Here is a 24,366-nt window from a genome sequence, read left to right as displayed (position 1 = left end):
CAGATAAGCCCGAGCTCAAACCGGCGACCTCTGCGTTTCTAATCAGGATCCTCCATGTCCCAATCCGATACTGTATCCATTGTACCACCACCTGGTCAGGCAGACTTTCTTTGTTTTAATATTCTTTTCTTTTGGATGCTCTGCTCGGGTGATTGCTTTCATCTTTTCGATAAATAGCTGATTCGATTCTCTGCCTCATCTAACTTGCTACTGATTCCTTCTAGAGTATTCTTTGTTTCAGATCCTGTGTTCTTTATTTCTGATTGGCTTCTTTTTATGGTTTTTATGTCCTTTTTAAAAATTAGTGTTTCTTTGTTTAAGTTTTCACTGAGATCACCTATTCTTCCCCTGAGGTCTTTAAGCATTCTTATAACTACTGTTTTAAGCCCTACTTCTGATATTTTAATTACTTCTATTTCATTTCATTCTTTTTCTCAAGATTTCTCTTGTTCTTTATTTTGAGGTATGTTTCTTTGTCTCCCCATTTTGTCTCTGTGTAATAGGTAGATCAGCTATGGCTCTCAGACTTGTTATGATGGGTTTATGAAGTTGATGTCTTGGTGGGCTCAGTGCTGCTGTCTTCCAGATCACCTGAGCACATTGTTCCAGGAATGATTCTTGTGGATTTTGTGCATTTGCTGTTGTAATTTAGTCTTGAATGCTTTTGGTCATTTCTTGGGAGGAGTTAACCGTTTAGGCTGTCTAATAATAAGGATAAACCTCAATCACTGTGTTGGGTTGGGTCCCTGTGCAGGGACTGCCCCCTGAGGCAGAGTTGTTCCCAGCAGAGAATGGCGCTTGCCAGTCTCTTTCTTTGGGTGTGCCACTTGTATGGCCAGTTGGGTCAAGGTCTGGTATTTCCTGTAGCCCAACACTGATTGTGTTGGTTTTGGGTGTGCTTAGGTAGGGTTCAGGGACAGAACTGTGTCAGGTGTTTGGTGTAACTGTCAGGAATTATCATGCTATTCACTATTTGTGGCATCTGCTGAGCCTGGGTGTGTGTAGGAGGGTCGACTTCCTCCAGTTTTGATCTGGGAACAGATTTATGAAAGTTCCAAGGGTTTTCGAGGTCCACCTCTACCTGATACCTGAAAGCTACACTGCCACCCCTCAGGGTTTCCTGGTCTTCCTCCAGAACGTTCTGAAGAAAGACCAGGTGCCACTCACCATCCCCTCTGCAGGAGCAAGTTCAAAAGAGTGATACCACCTGGGACTAGGGAGAAGATATCAAAAGAGTCTCCTATTGAGGTTGATACTAAAGGACCCCACAAAAAAGGACTAATCACTTTATCCTGGTCTCAGACAATAGCTTCTGAGAGATACACACTGAGAATGTCTCAACTCTGTGTAATACTGATCCCTGCAGAGCTGAGATGTTGGAAGGCATATTTAGTCTACCATTTGTGGCAGAACCAGCAGGTCTGTAAGGGGGTGTTGGGCACTTCTTTCTCTTCCCAAGCAAAATCTTTCTGCCTTCAAGAAAGGTCCTGTTCTGAGCAGCTTTCTAATATCTTCGTGGGACTTAGCTCAGCAAGGCAGGGCCACTAGCTGTGAGAGAGATAGGCCAAATAAGTCTCCCATTGGGAGAATAGTGAGGCCTGAGCTTGCAGGAGAGATAGTAGCGGTCCCCTTATGATGTAGCCACACATTCAGCTTTTGCCCATCTTATTCAGGACAAACCTTTCCTGGAAATGGGCTCTGAAATTCCCAGTGCTGTGCAGCATCTGCTTCTCCTGTCAGACTGAACTCAGCACAGTGAAGCCACAGGGACTGGAAGGGCGGGCCAAGTGACTCAACAGGTAGGGCTGGGGGCGCCTTCTGTGCACTTGAGGTGGGAAAGATTGGTCCCATTTCCAAGCTTCACAGACCAATCACTGTCTGAGTCTCTGCCAAGAATTTCTTCAGAAAAAGAGCTCCCCAATGGAGCCTGCTGGTTCAGCCCGCAGACCCTTCTGCAGGACCCAAGCATGGTGGAGTCCTGTTAGAAGTCGTTGGATGACTGGGCAATGCAATTGCCTGCTGGTACTGTAACTATACGAGTGCTCGACCCCGGGAAGGCACATCTGTTTCTTGCAGACTCCCTTCTCTCCCAGGTGGGCCAAATTTCCCCTGCTTTTTGCCACCAGATGCTACAGGGATGACTCACTCCTTCAATGAGAAATCAGAAAAGACCGGCTCACAAAACAGATGATAACTGGAATCATCTGTTTAAAAATGAGCTAAAAGCCATGAGGGAAAACAGTGGAAAAAAATGAAAGACCATGGCGATGGAGGGAACAGGCAGTTATTACCTAAAGGGGACAGAATTTCTGTTTGGAATAAAGACAAATGTTCTACAAATATTTAATAAATGCTGAGAAGTTTTACTATGGTTGTTTGGTTTGTGTTGATCTCTTTCCATACGGGTTGGGGAGATTAAAAAACTGTTCTGCTCCCTCCATCTTTCTGAAATCCTGCGAAGTCTTTTGACTTAATTATTTTAAATTTAAGTGGTAGTGATGGTTGCATAATAATAACATGATGTTGTTAATATGATTGAATTGTATACTGAAAAGTAGTTAAAATTGTAAATTGAGTTTTACTGTAATAAAAAATAATGAAAGAACAACATAAATCAGAAATAGGCGATATGATAGAACACAGGACAGAATTAATGACAAAAGAAAAAATCAGAAATAAATTAAATGTACAGGAAAGAATGAACAAAATGGGTAATACCTTAAGAAAAGAATTTTTTATTTTTAAATTTTTTTAGCGAGAGAGTTGAAGGGTAGGAAAGACAGGTACAAACAGATAGGAAGGGAGAGAAATGAGAAGCATCAACTCATAGTTGCTGCACCTTAGTTGTTCATTGATTGCTTTCTCATATGTGCCTTGATTGGGGGGGCGCTGGGGGCAGAGAAAGGGCCGAGCTGAGCCAGCGACTTTGACATTGGGCTTCACCCAGTGACCTTTGGGCTCAAGCCAGCGACCATAATATTATATCTATGATCCTAAGCTCAAGCAAGTGACCCCATGCTTTAGTCGGATGAGTCCGCACTCAATCCGGTGACCTTGTGCTTTTGAGCCTGGGTCCTCAGCATTCCAGGCTAACATTCCATTTACTGAGCCACTGCCTAGTCAAGCAATAACAAATTTAGAAATCAAAAGAAATTTTAAAAGGATCTAGAAAAATGGCAAATATAAAAGGTAGGCAAAGAAGCCAGGTTATTTTTGAAAAAAGTAATACCAATACATATATGGGCTTCATATACCATAAAAGTAACATTTCAAATTAGTGGAACAGACCCTGTCTGGTTGGATCAGTAGTAGAGCATCTGCCCAGCATATGAATGTCATGGGTTTAATGGAGAAGCTACCATCTGATTCTTCACCCATCCCCCTACTCTCTCTCTCCCCTTTTTTTCTCCCTCCTGCAGCCATGGCTTGATTGGTTAGAGGGATTTGCCAACCCTGTCCTCAAGGTGGCACCGTGGCTTCAGCCTTAGGCACTAAAAATAGCTTGGTTGCTAAGCAATGGAACAACGCCCTTGGTGGTCAAAGCATTGGCAACAGACAGGGTTACAGGGTGAGTCCTGGTAAGAGTGCATGCTGGAGTCTCTCTCTGCCTCTCCTGCTCTCACTTAATTTTAAAAAAATTAAAAAATACTAGTGAAACATATTCATCAATAAATTGTGGTACACATATGTTGGATTATAAGTAATTTTCTGCAGGACCCACAGCATGTCAAATGAAGTAACTCTAAGGGAGGAGGGAAATTAGTGGTTGGGAACTTCAGGTAAAGGGTTAATTTTTACTGAATACCCTCTGACAGCTTTGTAAAATTCTATCATGTGAATCTATTACCTTTGAAGTTCAACTAACTGAGTTCAGACTGCAGCTCCCCCAATAGCTAACTCTTAATCTTGGGCAAACCCTTGACACTCTTCAAGCCTATCTCCTTATCTGTGAAATGGGATGAGTATGTTAGCCTGGTGCTGCGTGGCACAGAATAAACTCTTGATAAATGTAAATTACTGGTAGAAACAACTAAATGTCAACTGATGAATGGATAAAGTGGTAGATCCATTCAACAGAATAGTATACAGTAATTGAAAGTACAGTACTGACACGTGCTAAAACATGGGTAAATTTTCTACATGGTAATTGAAAGAAGCCAGACAAAATGGTCACACATTGTATTCCTTCATATATATAAATATGAAATCTCCAGAAAAGACATCCATCTAGACAGCGGATAAGTTGTCGCCAGAGGTTGGAAGGAGAAGGAAGCATAGTGACAGCTAATGGTTAAGGGGCTTCTTTCTGGGCTGATGGAAACATGGGTTAGATCAGGAATAGTCAATGTTTTTATACCTACCACGCACTTTTGTATCTCTGTTAGTAGTAAAATTTTCTAACCACCCACTGGTTCCACAGTAATGACGATTTATAAAGTAAGGAAGTAACTTGACTTTATAAAATTTATAAAGCAGAGTTACAGGAAGTTAAAGCATATAATAATAATTACTTACCAAGTACTTTATGTCGAATTTTTGCTAAGTTTGGCAAAACAAATTTTTATAAAACAATTATTATAGTTAATCTAATCTTTTTATTATACTTTGGTTACTCTGCTACCGCACAATCATGAAAGCTGAAATGCCCAATAGTGAGGCGGTAGGGACCAGATAGACTAACACTCGGGTTAGATAATGGTGATGGTTGCACAAGCTTGTGACTGTCCTAAGTGTCACTGAATGGGACAGTTAAAAATGAATTATATTATGTAAATTATATATCAATTAAAAATATTTTTAAATGCAAATTACCCAGATTCATATGGTGATGATTTTCAACTATACCCTTTCCTATTCCATTCCCTTTCATGCCCCACCCCCACTATTGCCCACACTTACTTCCTCCTGCTGCCTGGCAGAGGCCTCCCAAGGAGGGTATCAGATCTGACACCTGCAGAACAAGTGGAGACCCAGTGTACATTTATGCCTATTGCTTTTCCGAGGTGGAAGTGGATGTTTCTAGCAGATATTTATGTGGGCTTCAGTTGATGGGGGAATTTAGACAAGGTGGCACATGCAGCCCGGGTCAGGGTAGTGGCCCTGTCTGCCTCTCAAGTTAATATCTAGACATCTCCTAAACCAATGCGTTCTCAACCTGTGGGTTGCGACCCCGGCGGGGTTGCCTAAAGCCATCGGAAAATATATAATATCATATCAAGTATTTACATTCCGAATCATACTGTAGCAAAATTACAGTTATGATAGTAGCCACCAAAATTATTTTTTGGTTTGGGGTCACTGCAAAATGAGGAACTGTATTGCAGGGTCACAGCGTTAGAAAGGTTGAGAACCACTGTCCCAAACGTTGATCTCATGCACCAACAACCTCTCGATGCTGTGCTTTGAAAGTCTGATTGGACACCTACAGGCACTAGTAATACTAAGGACATTGGAGACTGGCTCAAATTGAGGCTTTCTTCAACCACATGCAATGTGACCTAAGGCACTATTGCTGACCCGCATGAGTAAAGAGACGCAGTGATGCTGCCCATGTGTGTTGTGAATAGTAGCTGAAGGAGTGCATTAGAGGGCCTGCTCTGCATAGGTGTTGAGTAAATGGTGATTGTTATCCCAACCCTGTTTGTGTGGCCCTCCTACTGCTGCAGAAGTTCTACCTGCCTAGTCCCCGACCTTGGTCACTGGCCCCCAGGTTACTGTAGATAGATTCCACTGATTTGTACTCACCTTCCCCAATGACAATCACATGGATAAGGTAACCAAACCTTTTGGAAATGTGGTCCCTAACTCTGTTTTCTGAGATAATTGTCTGGTGCTAGTGAATCATAAGGCCCGCCCTTCACGAGACACCCTTTTACCCTTCTCCTGGTCGCCTGGACTTTCCTATCCCATCTTCAACTCTGTCCAGCGTTTATCCCTTTTTACCCTAACCTCAGCCCCTGCTTCATCTGACACATTGCCCCCCCTCGCTTGCTTCTCCATAAACTGATAACTTATCTCTCTTTTTGGACTTTGGCCCATGGATATTCTTACTTTTTCCTCTGTTCTTACCCCCTGTGCATTATTCAACCTTCCAACTTGCAATTCTTTATTCTCAGGGAGCCTTTTATTCCCACTCCCACCAAAGAAAAATTACAAGTAACAGCATTTCAAAACTCAAGAAGCTCTTTCATTACTCGTCTACTAATGCTATTGTTACATCCCAGGAGACAGACCACAGCAAACCCAAAGTGAATTATATAAGTTTTATTGCAAACCTGTGCAGGGACTGCAGGCAACCCACTCAAGGGAACACTGCAGCCCTGAGCTTCTAAAATGACTCCTTTTTATAGAGTGGCTATCTAGGCTGAGCAACCAAGCAGCATTTACAAGGGCAGGAGAGGTGCGATTAGCTGACCTTATTCTTGGCTAAGTCTCTAGGGTAGAGCTTCCTGGATGTTGGGTACATAGAGTTCTGTGGAAAATATTGCTACATTTCTAATGGTTGTTTATCTTTTTTTACTCCAGCCATGTACTGGATGTCCTCAGTTTTCATGGCTGGTGGGTTGATTTACTTGTTCTTTATTTTAAATATTGTATTTGTTCCTGTTTTGTTTTTTTTTTTACTTTAAAATAAGATATGTGCAGTGTGCATAGGGATTTGTTCATAGTTTTTTTTTATAGTCCAGCCCTCCAATGGTCTGAGGGACAGTGAACTGGCACCCTGTGTAAAAAGTTTGGGGATCCCTGTCCTAAGATGTCACAGCTATTACTTTATTTAACATTATTAAGTTTTAAAATACATCAAAAAAGAGAAATTTAGAACTATCTATGAAAAAAAGAGCTGGTATCCAAAGTGGCACCAACAGTTCTAGCGTGTCTTATCTTGCATACCCAAAGGAGAGAGAAATTTCCATTTACTCTTCCCTGGCAATGAGATATTTCCCCAAGGCGGAGTTATGGGCAACATTCTCATGCTCAAGTTGAGCCTTCCTCTTCCTGGCCTCCCGCTCTGGCCTCTGCCAGTCTGCGATGGGCATTGACATGACTGGCCCACGAATATCAGGTTTCTTCCATGCAATTGGTTGTAGAGCAAAGTCTTTGAGTAGATACTGATTCTGAGGCTTGAGTGGGGTCTGGGGCTTGGTCACAGAAGTGTGAACAGGGTCCCTCTGGAACGATGTACTAGATGATATTCTGTAGGGTGCAGGCCTAGAAGAGGCAGACTGAGGGACACTAGATCTGGTAGGGTTGGTCCAGCCTGGCTGGGCTAAGTCGGTCAAAGTTGGCCCAGCCGTTCTGGCAGGAGCTGCCAAAGATGCAGGAGTTGGCTGGGATGAAACAACTGCAGTGGGCTGAGCTGACTTAGATCCAAGGCGGGCAGCATTGGTTAAATCTGGTTGGGCTGGGTAGGTAGAAATTGGCACAGTAGGTCTGGCGGGACCTGTCAAAGATACAGGATTTAGCCGGGAGGAATTGACTGCAGTAGACGGAGTGGAGATAGAACCAGGCCGGGTGGGGTCAGCCCCAGTGGGCTGATGTGATGCCAGACACTGTGGCCTGCGAGGAACAGGTCGAGCATGAGGCTTGTCCACAGTTGGAAACACCAAAGGACCAACCTGACCTTGCCAGGAGGTGGCAGCTCGTACTGAGGTGGTGATGAACTTTCTATTTCACACTGCCGACTGGCTTCTGTGGTTTGGCAGGTGTTTTCTCAGGACCTTTGGCCTCACGTGGGGTATCCGGGCATCGTTTAATAGTGGGGGCTGGCTGGTGGCCTTTGGGGTTGCTTGAGTTTCCCGAGGCCCTGGAGGAAGAGAGTTCCGTTTTCTTATCAAGCTTCTTCCCCAGAGCATGAAACACCTGCACAGACTCCAGCATGTGCATAGCTAGGGAGCTTCGAGGCTTTCTGAAGGCCTCTTGGATCATCTCAGGTTGATTTCTCCTCCGCTTCATCTTGGGAATGGTTGGCTTCTCTTGTGCCTTGACCTTTTTTCATGCTGGATTGCAGTCTTCAGCTTTTTTTGAGTTCTTTTCCTTGGTTCTTTTTGCCTTTTCCTGCTCCTGGCCATTACATTTGCTGTGCCTGCTGGATGCCCGTTTCTGGGGTTTCCTGTTGGAATCCTTGGCCGTGTTCGCAGGAGCCCCATCACTGGCTGCAGCCTTGCACATCCCCACTTCTCCCACGAGCATGCAGCCAGGTCTCTCAGGCTGGATTTCGGCCTTGGGAGCATCACTGTTAGGCTCAGAGGCTGTACGTTTGTTCCTCCTGGCTTGAACAGAGCGAGTCTGTGTGACACTTGACCTTCCCTGCAGTTCATTGAACTGGATGTCTCTGGAGTCTATGGTTTTGCCCACTATGGGGAATTCAGATTGATCATCATCCAAGGAACTTAACAGCTGTGGAAGGTAAATATCCTCCACCAGTGCAGCGCTGTCTGCCAAACCATAATCAGGCTCAGTCCCATGTTCAACTGTCTGTTGGTCCACCAGACTCAAGCTATTATTTTCCAGCCCAGTGCTTTCACAGCCCAGGTGCTCCTCTTGGCCAAGGGGATCAACGCAGGCCAGAAGCTGGTGGATATCTGGGATTTCTAAAGGGAGCAGTGGAGGATCTTGGTTTTCTGTTGGCTTGGATTTAATATCATCAGAATTCTTCTTCTTTTTTTGTTCTTGGCATGGAGCTGGAGGCATTGCCAGAAAATCACTAGGACTATAGACTGGAGTAACCTTTGAAATGTCCCGTGGCTCAGATGGTGGGTTATTCTCAGGTGTCTGTATATTTTTATTACTGCAGGACGTGAGCAGTTCTGGAGTTGGTGGTAGACAAAAAGTTTGGACAGGAGGTTGCAGTGCCAGGGAAGACTCCATCCTCAGGGATGTCTCCATCACTACAAAGGAATCAAGGAGAAGTCAGTCAGTGTTGGTAAGTGCGATGCTCCCTCTATCACCAGTGCAGCACTCGTACCCTTCCAACAATGGGAAGAACATTTCTACTAGTCCCTGTTAGGGATCAGAGAGTGCCCTACACTAAGAGATAGGAGGCAAGTGTTCTAGTTCTTACTGGTCACCTTTAGATGTCCTTGTTCCTTGATTTTCTTTATAATTCACAGGGTTTTTGTAATTAACAACAAAAAGTAAAGGTGATATTTAAAATGTTTTGCAGGCCTAGCTTCCTCGTAGGGCACCCTTTTCATTCTCTCCCTCTCCTGAGTGAACAAGAATACTTCACACCACAGAGTAGGAGAGGGAAGGGAGCTAATCCTAATGAAATCTATAAGCAAGGACATACTGTTAGCATGCTTGCTGTGGACAAGATCTTGGAACACAAAGAGTGGACTCCTGGCATAAAAGTAAGAAAACTTTTGACCTGGCCTGAAAGCTCATTTGGTTAGAGCATCGTCTCAACCCGCTAAGGTTACTGGTTCAATTTCCAGCCAGGGCACATACAGAAACAGATTGATGTTTCTGTCTGTCGGTCTCTCTCTCCCCCTTTTCTTTCCTCTCTCCTTAAAATCAATACAATAAAATTTTTAAAAAAGAAAAGAAAAATTTAAGCTGCTACTATCAAAATAAGACATCTGAAGTGCCTTCCAATGGGACAAAAGCAATAAATCAGGGAAGGAAGTTCATTACAGTGTACAGTACGGGGGTCTAATCTAGGAGGGCCGTGAAAAGTGTGCCATCTCTTGGTATGCTCTTGGGATTCTCATACATAGAGCATACAGGGCCATTACAGTGTCCCCCCTTCCCACCTCTATCAGCTGTCCTCAGCTAACAAAGCGTCTGAGGTTTGAGAGCACTGACTGATGGTAAGAGTTATTAAAGGCACAGGACAGAAATTCTACCTGTATGTGTACTCACAAGTTGCCAGCTCAGAATGATCCTGGTTTTGAATGCTGACTTCTTCCATCTTGTTGGTTGTACTCACCTTGCAAACTTGTTTCTGTGATGGGTTGAGCAGACGCAGAGTAGCAGATTACAGAGGTAGAGGCTGATGGTATCACATTTATTGGCTGAGCCTCCTTTAGTACCATGAGCACTTGTGGTTGAGGGGCAGAGGCCCTGCTCTGTGTTTAAAACATGGAGCCATGGGATTGCAGGTAGGTGCCCGGTTCTCCAGAGAGCAGGGACCCCACTGTGCCTTGATTATAGTAATACACATGACTTCCTTCCTGGTAGGGAAGTGACAGGCTGTGTCCCTGATTTGGTATCTGAGGTGGTGCCCCCCGGATGAAGCTGGGATAAAGTGGTGGATACAGGGGAACCATGTTATTGGCATCTGCCATGGCCGTGGAGGACACAGCTGTGGCCTGCTCAATGACATAAACAGTGAAGTCTCTGAGTGATGATGACTTCATCTCAGTGCCTCCTGGGAGAGCCCACTCAAAAGTACCAGCATAGGAAGCAGCTGAAGTGGAGACCTGCCTCTGGCCAGCAACTCCAGACAGCATAGTTGCACTAGAATGCTGGTAAAGGTGGGCACTTTCCATGAGTGGCTGGAAAGAGGGGCCGGAGGCTGATGGCAGTAGCCATGCTGAACTGCCGGCTGGAGCAGAGACCCCAGAGAAATTGGAGACACTTCCTGTTAGGGAGGCTGCATTGCTCACTACAGGAAGAGAGATCTGCAGAGAATTGGAGATTCCAAGTAAAGGTGGATTTTGGAAAGTTTCTGTAGGGAAGAAGAGCGTGATGGAAAAAAAAATCAGTGAGATTGATAAATTCTCACTATGTTTGAAGTATGGCATTATCTTAAGATTGTTGCTATCACAAAGCCTCCAATGGCAGTCCTCACTGAGATATCAAAAATGAAACAGTTTGTGATGGGAGTGAGTGCCAGAGCTGTTTGCTGCTCTTCTGTATTCACTTCTGTCTCCCAACGGGGGCAGAAATGTGCAGAAGACCCAAGTGGTGTGGTTCCTACACTGTTCTCTAGGGTAGATGCAGTCACTTGCTGCCCTATCTGTCTCTCTACTGAGCCTGCACTAGGGATTCATGCGTCTGCTCTTTCCTAGAGGTGAAGCATTGAGAACCAGGCGTCTTTGGAGAGCGTCTGTTCTCACAGTCTCACTATGTGAGTGAAGAAACGGAGTCTCAGACATATCATATAGACTTCCTCATGTTCTGAATTATGTTAGTATTATCAGCAGGTTACATAACAGAAGGATCCCAACTTCCTTTTCAAGACTCTGCTCTGAGCACTATACTGTGAAAAGCATGGGACAATAGAACTTAGAATGCAGGTGTTTTTCTTGTGCCTAGAAAACAGTGTAGGTAGTACCCTTGTCATCTTCAGTGTCTCATTTTGCCTCAGAGACCACATGCCACTCACTAAAATTCAGGTATAACTTAGTCCAGTTGGTCATGGGTCATTCTTACTCTTTTCAGACCTGGTTTCTGATCCTACCTCATAATGTCTATCTGAGATTTAGTTTCCCAAGAAGTGCTTTTGAAAGAAAAATGTTATTTAAACTAGTTAGCTTTTGGTACTTATCTGTGAAGTAGTTATAAAAGTAGCTACATAATGATTCATATGGATAAGTGATATATTACATACAATTTATATGGGTAAAGTTACAAGTTCTGAAAGACAAAGAGAAAAGTCATGAAAAACGTATCACAGAACTAAAAAGAAACAAAAAACTATGAATGAAAACTCAAGCATAATGCAAGCATCTAATCATAATACACTTACTAATAAGTGAAATTGTATTATACTTGCAATATTATATAAGTGGACATACCTCTCCTATTTTAGTAACTCCTATTAACCAAAAAGCTGCCCACAGTGGCAGGTGATTTTGAAAGAATTCCTAAGTAGTATGTACAGACAGAAAAAGATATATATCGGTAAAAACTGAGCAGCAAAATTTAATAAATGTAGATGTGTAGGTAGTTCCACTGCCTATAGACAAATATTTTCTGAAAAAACTGGTATAGTTACAAACAACGACTCTTATAGGGGGTGAATATCCTAAATATATAAAGAAGTCACAAAGCTCTGAAACAAACAAGCACACAATGCAATTAAAAAAGGGGAGAGGACCTGAATGTACTGCTCTCCCAAGCAGACATACAGTTGGTCAATAGATATATGCAAAGATACTCACCTTCACCAGCTATTCGAGAAGTGCAAATCCAAACTACAATGAGATACCACCTGTTGGATTGGCTATTATTAACAAGACAGGAATATGATGTCAGAGTAATGGCGGAGTAGGAAGCGATACCGATAAATCTCCCCCAAACCTCAACAATATCTTCAACCAGAAACAGAAAAACCTATCCTTGGAGCCTCCAGATGTTTTGCAATATACCCAAAGGTATGATCGAGCGAAAAATTGGCTAAATATATAACCAAACCCCGAAGGAAATAGTGAGTAAGAAATGCTCCGCCTTCCTCACTAACCTAAACAGGGCAATTTTCACTGGAATCTGAGAATATAGAAACTAAGGCGGGCAAAGGGGGTGAAAAAATCCAGGCCGCAGCACAAATGGCCGAACCAGGCTGTGGCATGGAGATCCAAGCCAAGGAAAAACTGTTCCTGTGACAACCTGGGCAATACAGCTAACACTCGCGCCAAACCCAGACAAAGAAAGACAAGCGGTGCAGCCATTTTACCTGACCCCCTGGTAGGCGCATAGTGGGCGAGAGATTCCTTCCAAAGCCCCCGGAGGGTGTGCCCGTGTTACTCCACAGAGAGGCAGAGTCAGAGGCCTTTGTGTGGGCCGAAAGCCTCCGGGCTGCCCCAGCACCCAGGGAGAGCCGCACACAGGGAGGAAGCGAGAGCTAACTCCAATACTGGAACTTTTCAGTGCGGCGGGAGGTTTCACTCAGAGGGTGAGACTCCGGCCTCACATCCTGGTCTGCGCGCATGGAGAGTGGGAAGGAGACTACTCCCAGCACCTCTGGAGTGGGAGCCCGTGTTGTCCCACGGAGGGGCAGAGTCGGGGGCCTTTGTGTGGGCCGAGGGCAGAGTCACGGGCTGCCCCAGTGCCTTGAAAGAGTGAGAGCCAATTCCAACATTGGAACTTTTTAGTGCGGGTGGGGGGTTTCACTCAGAGGGCGAGACTTCCGGTCTAACATCCTGGTCTGCGCACGCAGACCCGCCCGTGTTACCGGACAGAGTGGCAGAGCCAGAGGTCTTTGAGTGGGCGGAAAGCCCGCCTGATTATGCTAGCAGCTCTGACTGACTGAGCCTTACCCAGAGCCCTGTGATGAGTGGAAATAGAGTGGGCAGTTGCCAGCTCTTTGAGCCTCTTACTATCCAGGCAGAGGCAGCAGCAACCCCATAGCTGGATTATCAGGCTACTAATTGAGGAAGGAAAGACTAGGAGAAAGGCTCTAGGAACACGGACTCTCTCACTGTCAGAGCCTATAAATGCTAATAGCCTAGACTGCCAACGAGACTAAAGCACAATACATGACATTGCCATAGAGACTTATCAACTGCAAACCTCCACCTGAGCGTGGCAAAGGGGCAAAACCCGGGGTACAGAGTCACCGACCAGGAAGAGGGAGAGAAAAGAAAAAGCAAGAAGATAACCTCTCAAAATCAAGAATAATCTGCAGACTTTATAACCTATCCCATTTTATTATATTTGTTCGTTTGTTTCTCTTATCTTCATTCTTGATACTTTTTTTTTCCTCCTCCAATTTGGCCGATTAACTCTCTACCGGTCTTACTCTCTCCTCTCCTTGAACTACACTACCCATAAGTGTTACATCTCCCATTATCTTTTCTCTTCTCTTCCTTTCTCTCTATGAGGGTTGCACTCCAAAACCCTTAACTCTCTCTCTCTCTCCCCTTTCTTTTTTCTTCTTTTAGTGGTTCCCTCTTTTTTTTCTCTCTCTCTCTCTTTCTTTTCTCCCTCTATATTAGTTTCTTCCTTTCTCCTTTACATCTCCTCTCACTCAAACCTCAATAACAAACAAATTATCTTATCTGGGACTCAAACTTATGTTTGTGGCATTCTGGGGGGTTTTTACTTCACCTTTTTAACTCACTAGCAGTGCTCCCATCCCTGGCTCTCCATATTATCTAGTTCTTGTTCCACTAAATACAATAGTAATTTTTTAATTTGTCCCCCCATTTTTTCCGTTTTCCTCTTAATCCTCTCATCATAACTCTTAGACAACCAACACCTAAAAGCAAATCATTTTATTCTTGACCCAAATTTTTTCCTTATTTGCTTTTTGTGGGTCCATACGCTCTTTTTTTTTTTTTCTTCTTTTTTCTTTTTTTGTTTTGTTTTGTTTGCCCCTTTATTACTTTTCCCCAATTCAGGCCCTCCATCACAGGCATTGTTTGTTATAATTCACAGTCCACCACAAGATTTTAACAAGAAAGAGGGGAGAGGAGAGGAGAGGAAAAAAGGAGGGGGGGAATAATTTCCTTTTTTTTTTTTTTTTTTTTTTTAAATTTTTATTTTATTTTATTTTTCTTTATTTCATTCTTAATTTTTTAAAAAAAAAAAAACAACTTTTTTCGATTTTTTTTATTATTTTTTTTAAACTTTTTATTCTTTATTAAATCTCATTAATACTATCAACAAAACCACCCTCAGATGCCATTAAGGAAGAGAAAATCGAATATCATGGATACAAAAGAAAGAGAGGTAACACAGCTAGATGAGGAAAAATCTATGGAGAAAAAATTTAATATATTGGAAACCTTGGAGCTAAATGACAGAGAATTCAAGATAGAAATCCTAAAAATCCTCCGAGATATACAAGAAAACACAGAAAGGCAATTTAGGGAGCTCAGAAAACAACTCAGTGAACACAAAGAATATATGTCCAAGGAAATTGAAACTATAAAAACAAATCAAACAGAGATGAAAAACTCAATTCACGAGCTGAAAAACGAAGTAACAAGCTTAGCTAATAGAACAGGTCAGATAGAAGAGAGGATTAGTGAAATAGAAGACAAGCAACTTGAGGCACAACAGAGAGAAGAAGAAAGAGACTCAAAAATTAAAAAAAATGAGATAGCCCTACAAGAATTATCTGACTCCATCAAAAAGAATAACATAAGAATAATAGGTATATCAGAGGGAGAAGAGAGAGAAAATGGAATGGAGAACATACTCAAACAAATAATAGATGAGAACTTCCCAAGCCTGTGGAAAGAACTAAAGCCTCAAGTTCAAGAAGCAAACAGAACTCCAAGTTTTCTTAACCCCAACAAACCTACTCCAAGGCATATCATAATGAAATTGACACAAACCAACAGCAAAGAAAAAATTCTCAAGGCAGCCAGGGAAAAGAAGAATACAACATATAAAGGAAGGCCCATTAGATTATCATCAGATTTCTCAGCAGAAACTCTACAAGCTAGAAGAGAATGGACCCCAATATTTAAAGTCCTGAAAGAGAGGAACTTTCAGCCACGAATACTATACCCATCAAAGCTATCCTTCAAATATGAAGGAGAAATAAAAACATTCACAGATACAGAAAAGATGAGGGAATTTATCATCAGAAAACCCCCACTCCAGGAATTACTAAAGGGGGTTCTCCAATCAGATACAAAGAACAAAAAAAAACAGAGCCACAAGTAAAAGCTCCAAGAAGAACACAATAAAACCAAATTTAAACTGTGACAACAACAAAAAGAAAGAGGGGGAGAAGATGGAGATTAACAGTAGCAAAGGACGATGGAGTGCAAAAGTACTCACAAAATAGTTCGCTACAATGAACAGGGTAGGGACCCTTTTCATTATTCAAAGGTAACCACCATTGAAAAAACCACCACAGAAGCACATGAGATAAAAAAGATAGCAACAGTGGAAAGATGTATGGAATACAACCAAATAAAAACAAAAGATAGAAAAAACAAAAGAGAAGGATCAAACAAGACACAAAACTAACAGAAAGCAAGATATAAAATGGCAATAGGGAACCCACAAGTATCAATAATTACACTAAATGTAAACGGATTAAACTCACCAATAAAAAGGCACAGAGTAGCAGAATGGATTAAAAAAGAAAATCCAACTGTATGCTGCCTACAGGAAACTCATCTAAGTAACAAGGATAAAAACAAATTCAAAGTGAAAGGCTGGAAAACAATACTCCAAGCAAATAACATCCAAAAAAAAGCAGGTGTAGCAATACTCATATCGGATAATGCTGACTACAAGGCAGGAAAAGTACTCAGAGACAAAAATGGCCATTTCATAATGGCTAAGGGGACACTGAATCAAGAAGACATAACAATTCTTAATATATATGCACCAAACCAAGGAGCACCAAAATATATAAGACAGCTACTTATTGATCTTAAAACAAAAACTGACAAAAACACAATCATACTTGGAGACCTCAATACACCGCTGACGGCTCTAGATCGGTCATCCAAACAGAGAATCAACAAAGACATAGTGGCCTTAAACAAAACACTAGAGCACCTGGATATGATAGACATCTACAGGACATTTCATCCCAAAGTGACTGAGTATACATTTTTCTCCAGTGTACATGGATCATTCTCAAGAATTGACCATATGTTGGGCCACAAAAACAACATCAGCAAATTCAGAAAAATTGAAGTTGTACCAAGCATATTTTCTGATCATAAAGCCTTGAAACTAGAATTCAACTGCAAAAAAGAGGAAAAAAATCCCACAAAAATGTGGAAACTAAACAACATACTTTTAAAAAATGAATGGGTCAAAGAAGAAATAAGTGCAGAGATCAAAAGATATATACAGACTAATGAAAATGACAATACGACATATCAGAATCTATGGGATGCAGCAAAAGCAGTGATAAGAGGGAAGTTCATATCACTTCAGGCATATATGAACAAACAAGAGAGAGCCCAAGTGAACCACTTAACTTCCCACCTTAAGGAACTAGAAAAAGAAGAACAAAGACAACCCAAAACCAGCCGAAGAAAGGAGATAATAAAAATCAGAGCAGAAATCAATGAATTAGAGAACAGAAAAACTATAGAAAAAATTAATAGAACAAGGAGCTGGTTCTTTGAAAAGATCAACAAAATTGACAAACCCTTGGCAAGACTTACCAAGGAAAAAAAGAGAAAGAACTCATATAAACAAAATCCAAAATGAAAGAGGAGAAATCACCACGGACACCGTAGATATACAAAGAATTATTGTAGAATACTATGAAAAACTTTATGCCACTAAATTCAACAACCTAGAAGAAATGGATATATTCCTAGAAAAATACAACCTTCCTAGACTGAGTCAAGAAGAAGCAGAAAGCCTAAACAGACCTATCAGTAGAGAAGAAATAGAAAAAACCATTAAAAACCTCCCCAAAAATAAAAGTCCAGGCCCAGACGGCTATACCAGCGAATTTTATCAAACATTCAAAGAAGACTTGGTTCCTATTCTACTCAAAGTCTTCCAAAAAATTGAAGAAGAAGCAATACTTCCAAACACATTTTACGAAGCCAACATAACCCTCATACCAAAACCAGGCAAGGATGGCACAAAAAAAGAAAACTACAGACCAATATCTCTAATGAATACAGATGCTAAAATACTAAACAAAATACTAGCAAATCGAATACAACAACATATTAAAAAAATAATACATCATGATCAAGTGGGATTCATCCCAGAATCTCAAGGATGGTTCAACATACGTAAAACGGTTAATGTAATACACCATATCAACAAAACAAAGAACAAAAACCACATGATCTTATCAATAGACGCAGAAAAGGCTTTTGATAAAATACAACACAATTTTATGTTTAAGGACTCTCAACAAAATGGGTATAGAAGGAAAATATCTCAACATGATAAAGGCCATATATGATAAACCATCAGCTAACATCATATTAAATGGCACTAAACTGAAGGCTTTCCCCCTTAAATCAGGAACAAGACAGGGTTGTCCACTCTCTCCACTCTTATTTAATGTGGTACTAGAGGTTCTAGCCAGAGCAATCAGACAAGACAAAGAAATAAAAGGCATCCATATCGGAAAAGAAGAAGTAAAGGTATCACTTTTTGCAGATGATATGATACTATACATCGAAAACCCCAAAGAATCCACAAAAAGACTACTAGAAACAATAAGCCAATACAGTAAGGTCGCAGGATACAAAATTAACATACAGAAGTCAATAGCCTTTCTATATGCCAACAATGAAACAACTGAGAAGGAACTCAAAGAACAATCCCCTTCACGATTGCAACAAAAAAAATAAAATACTTAGGAATAAACATAACAAAGAATGTAAAGGACTTATATAATGAAAACTATAAACCATTGTTAAGGGAAATCGAAAAAGATATAATGAGATGGAAGAATATATCTTGTTCTTGGCTAGGAAGAATAAATATAATCAAGATGGCTATATTACCCAAAGCAATATACAAATTTAATGCAATTCCCATCAAACTTCCAATGACATTTTTTAAAGAAATAGAGCAAAAAATCATCAGATTTATATGGAACTATAAAAAACCCCGAATAGCCAAAGCAATCCTAAAGAAAAAGAATGAAGCTGGGGGCATTTCAATACCTGACTTCAAACTCTATTATAGGGCCACGACAATCAAAACAGCATGGTATTGGCAGAAAAATAGACACTCAGACCAATGGAACAGAATAGAAAGTCCAGAAATAAAACCACATATATATAGTCAAATAATTTTTGATAAAGGGGCCAACAACACACAATGGAGAAAAGAAAGCCTCTTCAATAAATGGTGCTGGGAAAACTGGAAAGCCACATGCAAAAGAATGAAACTGGATTACAGTCTCTCCCCCTGTACAAAAATTAACTCAAAATGGATCAAAGATCTAAACATAAGACCTGAAACAATTAAGTACATAGAAGAAGACATAGGTACTCAACTCAGGGACCTGGGTTTTAAAGAGCATTTTATGAATTTGACTCCAATGGCAAGAGAAGTGAAGGCAAAAATTAATGAATGGGACTACATCAGACTAAGAAGTTTTTGCTCAGCAAGAGAAACTGATAACAAAATAAACAGAAAGCCAACTAAATGGGAAATGATTTTTTCAAACGACAGCTCAGATAAGGGCCTAATATCCAAAATATACAAAGAACTCATAAAAGTCAACAACAAACAAACAAACAATCCAATAAAAAATGGGAACATTTTATGCTTCAAAGAGCCAAGTGCCAGTTTTCAGAAAGGCAATAGACAAACAGAAACAAATGTCTATGTTTTTTGGTTCAGCTGCTTTGCCTAGTGATACCCTATTCTGGCCTTCCTTTCTTGTCTAGTTTATTCATGTAAGCATTTGTTAAAATCAACTTAGTTGTGCCATCCAAAGAGCAGATTAGACCCTACACTCTCCGTCTGCTACAATTGAACATTTTTGGTTCCCCTCAACATTCCGTTCCAACCACCTTTTTGGCTCCTGAGAGCACCTCCAAGCTCTCTTCTTCATCCGTTCAGCTTCCCCTCCTTCATTCTTCTGCTTCCCTCCCTCCTGGTGCCCATTGCACTGTGCTGATGCACACAATCTTTAACTTTCTTACATTTAAATACTTGCCTCTATATAGCCCATTACTCTCCATCTTCTCTCCCTGTTTTCTCTTCTCACCTAGTTTGGATAGAAAACTTCAAAATCAGGTGAATATTATAGTTTGAACAGCACTACACTGAAAGTACTGACGTTGAAACATTAATCATGGGAGACGATTACACATGAGACATCTGGGATATATAGTGCTAGTTCTCTCCACCATGCCAGTTTTCTCTCTGCTTCTCTTAAAACATGTCAAGAAGTGTTGATTTCATTTTCTACATAGGTATTAGAAATGTTAGGGATTATCGAGAACAGCCTACCTTACACAGTTATTAATAGATGAGGGAAAAGCAACTTTTGTGAGACTCACTGACTTCTCCATGGTCACATAGCCAGTAAATGTCAAAATCAAAATTGAAATCAGTTTTTCCATTTTCTAGATTAATACTTTCCACTATTATTGTATATTATCTTGTTTACACTACTCTTAAATATAGGGGAAAAATTATTTAATAATATCTTTATCAAGTTTTATTTGTTACCTGACATGATAAAGAAGAAGAGGATATATCAGCAATAGATTCAACGGTTGAGGAGACAATACTTGACGTCTGACTGGCTAGAGCCAAAGAGCACATGTGTCCAGTACGAAGGTCACTGGTCACTGGTTACTGGCCACTGGTCAGTTGTGATGATCTAACTGTATTTACAAATCCATGGAAACTCCAAGGTTCTCTCAGATGGTGATAGGTTTGGTGGAGAATGATGTCACAAAGCAGGCAGTTAAAAGGGCTGAGAGAGCCAATAGATTGGTCGGATTGCCAACAAGAAAACAGGATTGGATGGAGGGAGCGATAGGGGAACTGAGCCTACACCTTTATCGCTGAGCTCTGGGCACTGATGTGATTGTCAGCAAGACACATGTGATCATCTCATGTTCCCAGGGCTCTTTTGTTAGGGAAATAGTCTCACTATTTCTTTCTTTTCTTTATTTCCTAACTATTTCTTAATGACATTCATTAACAAAATTAACTAGTAGTTACTTATATTCTCTATGATATAGCATCTAACATACAGACCTTTCATTAATATAGTACATTGTTAGTTTCTGTAGAGAGAAAGAAATGGGACAGGTAGGTTGCACAATTATTTTTGTCCTGAAATTATATCACTCCAGCTTGAGTGATTTGACAGCAACCTTTCAGGAGCAAAGAAAGGGGATTCAGGAGTTCTTTTTTTGAAGTAGTTAAAAAGCAAGTGAAGTTTGTCAAGTGCATTTTGGTGAGAACGACTTGGTCCTAGGCTGTTTTAGTTTGTTCTCGAGTGCTTCCTTTCTTGGGCTGGGCTGGGTAGGTTGGATTTGCTCTCCATTTTCTTCTTCATTTAGGCATTGTTTCTGAGAGCAGCTTTGATCGTGCATTCTTACACTCATGGATGTTGCTTCCTGTCAGCTTCCAGCAGCAGGAGTCTTCTTTTCAGTGTCCAGTGCTTCCCCGAATGGACTCTGCTCATGAGAAGCAAACACCGAAGAGCTAGGAGTCAGTTGATGAGAAACCTTCCTTCCTGCAGCCTTTGGTTACAGTTCCTCTGCCATGATTTGGTACCTGTCATTCCTTGGGCCATGTAGGCATCCTGCCATCCTGCTCTTTCACACATGCGAGGCATTCGTGAGATTTTTCTTTTCTCCTCTTCACCTAAACTCTATGCTCTGTGGCAGTTACTGTAGTCTCCTGCCCCCTGGCAAACAGCCAGTGCAGAACTTTGGGCTCCTAAGGTTCCCTGTCTGCCATGCTGTTGCCCGGGCAGGCAGAAAGGAGAGGGCAAGTCAGAGAAAGACAGTGACAATCATGAGGAATAGGGAATGGGGAACATGAACATGGACAGGAAAAAAGGTATTGATGCGGAATTTTTGCTCTCTGTGAGAAACAAGTTGACACCATTTGGTTTCACTTTGTATTAACATTTCAGAGGTTTTTTCCCAGCTTTTTACGCTTGGGGAGTGGTGAACAACAAATTATTTTGGAACCAAGAAGGCGGAAATAACCCTAAGCATAAGCAAATTAAAGTGAAATCATTGGCATTTAATCGTTCAACAATTAGGGTAGATCACTGTTTCAGGGACCCGCAGAAAGTTCTGGCAGACTGGTCTATGGAATAGAGGTTGGAAAACACTATATACTGCAGCAACTGCCATGAATTTGTTCACTAGCGAGAATTACCTTAAATAAGATTTTCACTTTGTTTCATGTCATATCAACTCATTTACATGATTCATTGCTATGTTTTTAGAATATGGATTATTTTTATGCTCTCTGTCAGAGCTCTGGGTTCCTTCATATCTTTTCTTCCCAGTCTTATTTTTGAAGCTCCCACCCTTGTAAGACACATTGTGTGTGGTTTTCTTGATGGCTTTATTTAGAAGCATCCTGAACTCACTTGACCTGAGGGATCTTGTGGAGAAACTTTAAAATGGTCTGTGAAGAAGTCATGTGGTGAGTTACACTGTGCACCCGAGCAGGGGAACAGATGTGTGCAGCCAGCCCCCGTGGCCTGCGTTGGCTCTGTTCTTCTTCCCTTGCTTAGTGCTTTCCTCACATACCACTCTTGTCACTCTGAGTGAGAGCTGAGGTGCTAATGACTTGCACAGGGTGGTACAAAAGTAGGTATCCAGTTGTTCGTATGGAAAATAATACAACAATTAATGAATAGAAGTGTAAGAATAAAATCTGCTTTGTGAACTTACAACTGAAACCCTGTACTTGCCCCTTCCCCACACCTGCTCGTATATGGAGTAGCTTGTTTTAGAGAGCAAATCTATAGATCTAGGCCTTATCCTTAGTGGTGAGCTGTTAGGAGGACCTAGATCAATCTTTCATGGGGCTATTTTTTAGTGTCAATGAGTGGGAAGATGCCAGGTGCCAGATGCCAGGAGCCCACGAGAAGATAGCTCATAGATTGGATCTCCAAAATGACACATGTCATTTATAGGCCTACTTTTCCTATTTGAGACATGTGTGTTTTCATAGACGGTGTATGATATTTACCTAAGGAGAAATTGTGAGCGGTGTTGCAATGCAGAGAGATAGCTAAAATTTACACTAATTTTTTTTTCAAAGAGTTCCCCCTCAGACTGCCGACTTCCATGATGCAATATGTGCTCAATATCTGCAGGGCAGACCAGTGCATCCTTTTTCTGAGTTCCCTCAGAAATGAAGGGAATCTATACGTACTGCAGGGTTGGTGGTAAAAGATGGGAGGAAGTGTTGTAACAGAGTCTGGTGGCGATAAAATGTTTACATGTTAAGGTATCGGTTCCAACATTCGGTTCTATCTTGACAAACCCTCATTAGGCCTTTCCTGGTCCCCAGCATCTATATGTTCTCTCCATAGTTCCAGCCAGTTAACTTCAGCTTCTGGCTCACCATCATCTTAACCTCTGCAGAAATCGTCAATGTAGGAGAAGGAACCTAAAGAAGTTTAGTACAACACTCAGAAACAGCATCAAACTTCATGCTGACCTTAAGCCTTCTTTTAATGGAATATTGTCTTGTCTCATAGACCAACTACCTGCATTTTTTACCCAATGGGATAATAACTAGGACCTGTCTTGATGAAGCATACACAGTTCATCTACCTCTGGACTCTTCATTACTCTCACTCTTGATTTAATTAAAGACTGGAATCCCTCAAAGTCCCCATATATTGTAGCTGGGTGATACCAGATGCTAGTAGATTTTAGAGTATCAAGTACTTTGTTGTTTGGAGCTCCAAAAATCGCTCACTTCTGTATTTTCCACCCAGTGCACTACATACCTATTATAGCATTCTTTTACTTTGTGTTAGATCTACTCCCATCAAAAGTTCTGTTCTTTGCTAGTCTTCTTTTCTGGAAATCATCTTGTCCCAGGTCTAGATTTATTTATTGTATTAACCATAAGCACATTTGTTCCCACCTCAAGCTTTTTGTCATTAACAAATTGGAAGTAAAAGACCAAATATTGTTTCTCTAGTTTGAGATTGATTTATGTCACATTTTGTATATTTTCATGTCTACAGATATTTGTGCCAATATATTTTTTTGGCCACTACATGCCAGAATTCCAACAGAATATTTTACATTTTAGCACCGAATTTGAATGTGCCTCACCGTAAGTGTGCAAAGTGTGCTGTGCTAACTTACAGCTATTTTTTTAAATATCAGTTTCTAAATATAAACCCAGTTTGAACTATATGGAAGTGTTTAGAATTGTTAATGCCTGTGGATATACACTTGGTTAGAATATGATAGTCACAGAAATGTGAAAACTAGTGATCTTTTTACCCATTCATTCATTTATTCATAACTGACCTTTCTGACTCTGTTACCCTGATCTCAAACGGTTGTGAAGCTTATATATACACAGTAACTTATATATATATGTGAAGCTTATATATATATACAGTAACACTGTATGTAAGATACTTTCAGAGATTAGAAACTAAAAGTTAAAAATCAAAAGTCCTTTCGTATTATAATTACATTTTGCTTATATGATACATATTATAATCTACATTTTAACCTGATATTTGGTATTCTATTCTGCCTTCAGACCTATGGAGGTCTTGCTGCCCTTTGCTGTTTCACATGGAGCAGAATGGAGAGGTTTTCTAACTGACACAGATCTCTATGCGCAGTACTGTGGAAACTGCAAGACTTGAATCCCATTCTTGCCTCTTTCCATTATTTTTTGTTGTTTTATATAATGTAAATATGTGCTACCACCTGGCACTCAACAGGGACCCAATAGATGTGTCATTGTTAACACAGTATTTTTGGAGGGTAATCACACAGCCAGTAGCTTTCAAATACTTAAGTTTGCATACCCTTTGTTGTAGAAATT

General features: G+C 41.0%; 1 pseudogene; it reads right to left on the bottom strand.

The window, feature by feature from the left end:
* Positions 1-910: 910 nt before the first annotated feature.
* LOC136386949 (uncharacterized protein C2orf78-like) lies at positions 911-20,124 on the bottom strand (annotated as a pseudogene).
* Between the last annotated feature and the right edge of the window lie 4,242 nt (positions 20,125-24,366).

This window comes from Saccopteryx leptura, unplaced genomic scaffold (genome assembly GCF_036850995.1).
Source record: "Saccopteryx leptura isolate mSacLep1 unplaced genomic scaffold, mSacLep1_pri_phased_curated manual_scaffold_23, whole genome shotgun sequence".
NCBI lineage: Eukaryota > Metazoa > Chordata > Mammalia > Chiroptera > Emballonuridae > Saccopteryx > Saccopteryx leptura.
This window is presented reverse-complemented; position numbering and strand designations above follow the sequence as displayed.